Raw genomic sequence first — 6,000 nt, forward strand, 5'->3', positions numbered from 1 at the left:
TGTCATGCTGTATCTAGAGCTGTTGCAGTAGTTGGTGACTTTATAAATAGACAACCAGAAGGGAAGAGCCCACATGGAGCTGCTATGTCCGTAGTTAGGGCTTAAGGGCAAAGGAGGGAGAGTGCTAGAGCTGGTGATAACGCGGGACCTGAGTCCCTAGATGTACATTTTAGCATAACATTAGGGAATATATTGCAAGGTAAGAAACCACAACGTGACTGTGTTGTTTCCTGTAGTCTGGTGATCATCCACAATTACTAGAAGCTTGCATGATTTTTGAAGAAGCAAGTTCTGGGGGATGTGAAGGAAAGGTCAATAAATAATACACACACAGAGAAATGGCTAGGGAAGAGCTGAGTTAAGTTAAAGAGAAAAAAATAAAGAGATCCTGAGGACAGAAGCTTACCGGAAAAAAAAAAGTATTTGCCCTGTGAAGAAGCTTTTCACCTTTGTTCCAGCCATTGCAAAGAGCCACTTCAGCCCGATCGTGTCCTGGGGGCAGGTGGGTAAATCTGGCCCCAAGCAAGTTGTAAATCCCAGAGCAATCTCCTAAGAAGGTGTGTTTCACTAGCTGTTTTCATGCAGGGGGACACAGAGTTGGTAGGCACCAATTAGTGCAGTTGAAAGTTAATTAGACATACAAAACCACTTAGAGGAACATGGTAATTCCTGAAGAATTTCCATTTTCCTGCCACCTCCTTTTCTGTCCTATCCTTTGGATGTACCGAATAGCTTTTGTGTTTTTCAAACTCCTCCTTTTTCCTATGTCTGTGGATCACCGTTCCTCCCTTCGAAATTCTACTTTAAAGGAAATATGTTGTGTAGCCTTATTTGCATGTTTGGTTGAAGGGAAAAATACCAGCTGGAAGTGGGAGCAGGACATACTTACTCTGAGCTGTGGCTGAATTTAAGTCTCAGAAGCATACCACATTAAAACACTCATTTTCCTACAAAGTGGCATTGTTGTAACAGGCACTTGATGTGCAGTGGGTACACAAAGTCACCTTAAAATGTACCTAGACTCTGTGACTGCAGTATAGTGCAGGGAGATGCAACCTGTCTTCTGGTGGAGCAGCGTAATTTTAATCACCTCCTTAAATACAGTGCCATCGTCTCAGGCACGGTATTTTGCAGCTGGTCCTAGGTTCTGTTTGATTCCTGTGCCCAGGGGTCAACTTTCAGGGACCAGTGCTCATTAGGTTCCTCAAAAGCAGCCTCTGACCTCACTCCTTCTTCACCTTTCCCCGTCTGCCTTTTCTTGTTTATCCTTTGCTATTGTTGCTCAAATAGGGGCCACATGTAGTGGTGGTGACTGACTTTTAAAAATCTTTCTATATATAAAAAGAAGACAACGGAGGAAGATGGCACCTTGCTGAGCTAAGAGCTGGAGCCCTCTCTGAGAAGGGAAAGATTTTCTGTGCAGGGACTGATAAAACTGTGATGCTCCCCTAGGCCAAACTTGGTTCCTTTAAAAATGTCAGTCACAGTAATCTGAACAAATATAAAAAATGTAAATTTGCTGATGAGACAAATCTGGAAAGAAAGATGATGACAAAGGTCTCTAAAATATGCCACATTCTTGCTAGGCTGCCAAGTAGGGAAGAAAACGGCATTCTAGCAACAAAACAGTGGAGAAGACGCGGTACGCATCTTCAGGGTAAGAAGGATCGCACAGAAACAGAAGAATGCTTCCATCCCCTTTGGGCCACCCACTTTTCTTCGCTTTTGTTTTCCCTCTGCTTTGTCTTAGTTCTTTCCCCCATCGCTGCAAACGGTTTACTCCCCAAACCTCCTTTCTTGTCCTTTGCCCTCTCCCTGTCTGTGAGTTGCTTGTGTACTGCTCCTGCGCTTGCTGACAACTGAATGTCCTCACAGGTCTTCCAAAGCTCCCTTCCACCGGGTAGTGACCGCTCCTCAGGTTGACTGATTCAAAGGATAAAGTGCTACGTGGTGCTGGTTTAGAGTCTCTAATAACGAGCCCCTGTTCTTTAAATGTGCTCTGTCGCTGCTAATGAGGTCTCAAATGAACATCTTGGCGACAAATACCTGATGCTGCTCCCTGCCTCATGCCAACACACGTGCTTAACCATGTTGTGAAACAGGAACTCTTCCTGCTGAAAAATAACTTTGTTCTCTTTTCACCTGGGTTCCTTTATGCCTGATGTTGCCACCAAGTATTCTTCTGTTTACTCCTACTCTCCCAGCAACACTAAGTAGGAAAGAGGAATGTATGGCTGAGCTCTGCAGGGTGTTAATATTTTATAGGCCATAGTCAGCTGAGCTTTTGTGGCTCACAGCGCAACGTCTTAAAGTTTTACTTTCCAGCAGAGGACTATTAACCACCTTGCAGCCACAGTGATGCAAAAGCCAGTAGTTCAGGTAAAACCTGTGCCCATCCCTGCTCCAGCTGAGCCACCGCACTTGGTAGACACTGGCTGAAATGAGGGCAGAATGGTTTGGGGGTTGTGTTGTGGGGCTTCTTTCCCTACTACCCTGAAGAGGCTGCAGAGATGGTAACCCTCCACTGTGATGGGCAGGGGCAGTAACTTCATCTGCTGCAAGCATGTGCATCTTCCTGAGGTCTAAGCCTCCAGAGACTTAAATTCAATGCCAGTTCCCTTCCCACATCTTTTGTATCTACACCCACAAAATAATTGCTTGCAAATTGATATGAGCTTGCTAATGAGCTTGCCCTGGAAGGCTGAACTGCTCGGCAGCGCCTGGCTGAAGGAAGAGCCTCCACAGGGGCGTGACGAGTATCTGTGGCCAAAAGCAAGAGGTGCTCTTGAAGCTGGCAGCTTCTAACTGGTGCCCCCTGTACTGTAATATTCACACCCAAATTACAATAACTCCGAAGAATTTCCACTGGATGCCTATAAATCATTTATTATTCAGCAGTGTCATACTTGAAAATGAGTAGTTGCTCAATTTTTGGGTTTGTGTTTTGACAGTGGATTTATTTTTTCAAATTTATAGATTTATCCTACTTTGATCTAGTGAGAACCGACAACATGTTGTTCGGATATTAATCACAACCATCCCACTATGCAAACTGTGACAGGCTGTTTAAGCTCAATCTCTTATTTTTATGTTTCAATCACCGACATCTATAAAAATATATCACAGGCATGCCATTTCTGCATAGTAAAGCTGAAAGTAACTGGCTGCAGTTCAGGGCTCCTGCTGGAGGTAAAGGGGCCGTGAATGAAGAGAAAACGAGAAGCCCCGGCTGCAACTGGGAATGGTGTGGGAGACAGTGAGATGCGGAGGGGTGAGCGTGTGCATCTCTCTTGTGTCTGCTGGGGGCACGTCCTGTGGCTCCGGGAAATTCACGCACCCGATCGGTGACATTTACCTAACACCACTTATATACGCCCACTCACCTCAGCTTATGTCCTAAAATTGTATCCAGTTTGGTCCACTAATTAAACCTGCATTTGATGCAGGCTGTGATGCTGGTGCTGGGTACCGAGAGCGCCGCCGGCAGAGAACCGCCCAAACGGGGGAGGTTGCGCTGCCGTCCTTGCCTTGTCCCTCGGCCACCGCCTCTGTCCCGTTGGCTAGAGAGGGTCATAGAGCAACTGTGCTCCATCACGGGGGGTTGTTTTAATGCTCACCTTTGGCATGCTGTTCTAGGGAAAGAAGAAGCATCACAAAAGTGAAAAATATTTGAAAAAGTGTAAGATTTCCAGCCTATTACTCATTTATGAGTCATGAAGTTGTTTCAAGTTCTGGTATTTTCTTCATTTTGCACTGGACCATGTTCTTGAATGTTGCTGTCTTACAAGCTCACCAATAATTATATCTCAGCACAGGAATTGCCAATAATCTAAACAGTGATTTCTAGTAACTGTCAACAATCTTTAGGTTTAATTACTGCCATTAGCACTTTCTTTAATGGCAGACTTAGTAGAGAGTTTTGCACAAGCATCAGATAAATTGAAAAGAAAAGAAAAAAAAAGAAAAGGAGCTGGCAGCGGGAAGGATAATAGCTATAATTAAAAAGTGTGAAGCTTTGTTTTGCATTCTCTTTCTAAAAGACTTTTCTGTATACACTGTACATAATGACACACTAATTTAGAATGCGATTTAGGTTGAATTTATTTTCAGTGGACTAGAAGAAATGAATACCATGTTTTCATAAACAGAGCTAGGCTTCAGTCTGTAGTTTAGCCTCACCAGTTTTGTAGCATTTTTGCATTTATGCAAAGAACATGCTAATCTTGTCCACAGTAAGTCCTTGAATTCGGTACTCCAGTGGCTCTGTTCAAGCTTCCCTTTGTGTGTCGAGGTTGTTGCAGGGAGGGTTTTTTGTTTGGGTGGCTTAGTTCACAGCTACAGTAAAGTTCGAATAAAGGCTGCTTTAATCACAAACAATCTACATCCTTCCAGAGAAAGCTGCAAGCAGTATGTTTAATAACAGTTTTAATAGACCCAATTGCCTGTTATTAAGAATTGCATCAATATAACGCTGCTTTTGGTTAATGCAGAATGCAGGGAGTTGTGCAGGCTGCTCCCAGTGATAACAGACCAGACTAGGAGAGGAAACAGTCGTTCTGAACCCTGTGGTTCAGGTTAAAATAATGACTTTGTTTTCTGAAATAGGGGGAAATGGAGGTATTTCCCTTCCTTATGTTTTCACAGTGTGAAACCCTATCCTGGCTGCTTAGAAATCCAGTGGTAGAATTCCCATTAACCTCTCTTTAGACCTATTTTTCCTTTGTCAAGTACAATTTTTTCCCTCCCTAGATTTATAGAGTTGTGTTTTGGTTTGGGGTTGGTTTTTTTTTTCATATTATTCATGGCACCTTTTATATTCCCTAGCCCAGCAGAGTGGATGCTTAACCGTAAGGATAAATGTTCTCAGTCAATAGTATTACTAATCTGCATAGGGTTAAACACACACCTCGGAGTATCTGTGGAGCAGTCAGAGTGCCAGTGTTGCCTATGAGCCAGCCTTAAGAGCAGCCCAAACCTCTGTCTGCCCTTTTCAAACCCTCATACGATTTTGGACTAAATTCCACATTTACCTGTTTCCTTGCAGGCCCAGTGAACTGGCACGGGGAGAGCAAACGCAGCGTGCTCAGTCCCCCCCGCTGCTCCCGCCACCTTCCCTGGGCCCAGGGCGCCAGGCGAGAGTCTCCTTGGGGATGGGCAGAGCCAGGTGGAGGAGTGAAGTGTGGTTTCAATAAATCCAGAAAACTCAGAGAGCACTCCTTCTTCATTTCCAAATTTATCTTCTGATGGGGTAAGCTGGGAACACTTTTTTTTTTTCTTTTAAAAAGATAAAAAACCCACTTCACATTCCTCATTGGCAGGTTCTGGTGGTTTTTCCCCCCACTGGGGAAAATAAAAGCATAAAATAAAAGCAAGTAGATGTTGTCCCAGGCAGTCTTTCAGAGCCTGAAGAGAAGCATAGAGCCAGCCGCGTACTCAGCTGGCTGCCTGCAATTCTGGAAAATTCACAGTTGCGGTAAGAGCAGCCTGAATAATCCTGCAAATTCTGTACGTGCCTGTAATAACCTGCAAGGTGTATGAAATTCAGTCTGAGGTTGAAGCTGAGATTCTTGGACAATTTGTCTTTCAAGTTCCTTTCATATATAAAGCAAGAGCCCTGATCTGAGCATTGTACATCCCACAGATTTACACCACCCTTAGGGACTGAATTTATTACCAGTTCAAACAAAAATACAGAAACAAAAACTCAGAGGTACTCTCTCTCTAGTGCCTACCTAGCAGCCGCTCCAGGAGACAGCCAGCCGCCCCTTTCCCTCTTATCTCCACTGGAAACAACAAGGTGCATTCGCAGGAGCGAGGCAGTCGACGCTACGGGATCAGAGCGACTCAACAGCAGCCCTGTAGTCATGGAGTAGGGTAGGACCCGGCGTACATCCTTTCATGCCTTCATCTTGTACAGCTCTGGGATGTGCGTTTGGTTTTGGATCAGCAGCCTTTCTTAGCACATGGCCTGCCAAGCATGCTTTTGAGTTGCTCAGTAAG

Source organism: Mycteria americana, chromosome 11 (assembly GCF_035582795.1).
Source record: "Mycteria americana isolate JAX WOST 10 ecotype Jacksonville Zoo and Gardens chromosome 11, USCA_MyAme_1.0, whole genome shotgun sequence".
In the NCBI taxonomy this organism is placed as follows: Eukaryota; Metazoa; Chordata; class Aves; order Ciconiiformes; family Ciconiidae; genus Mycteria; species Mycteria americana.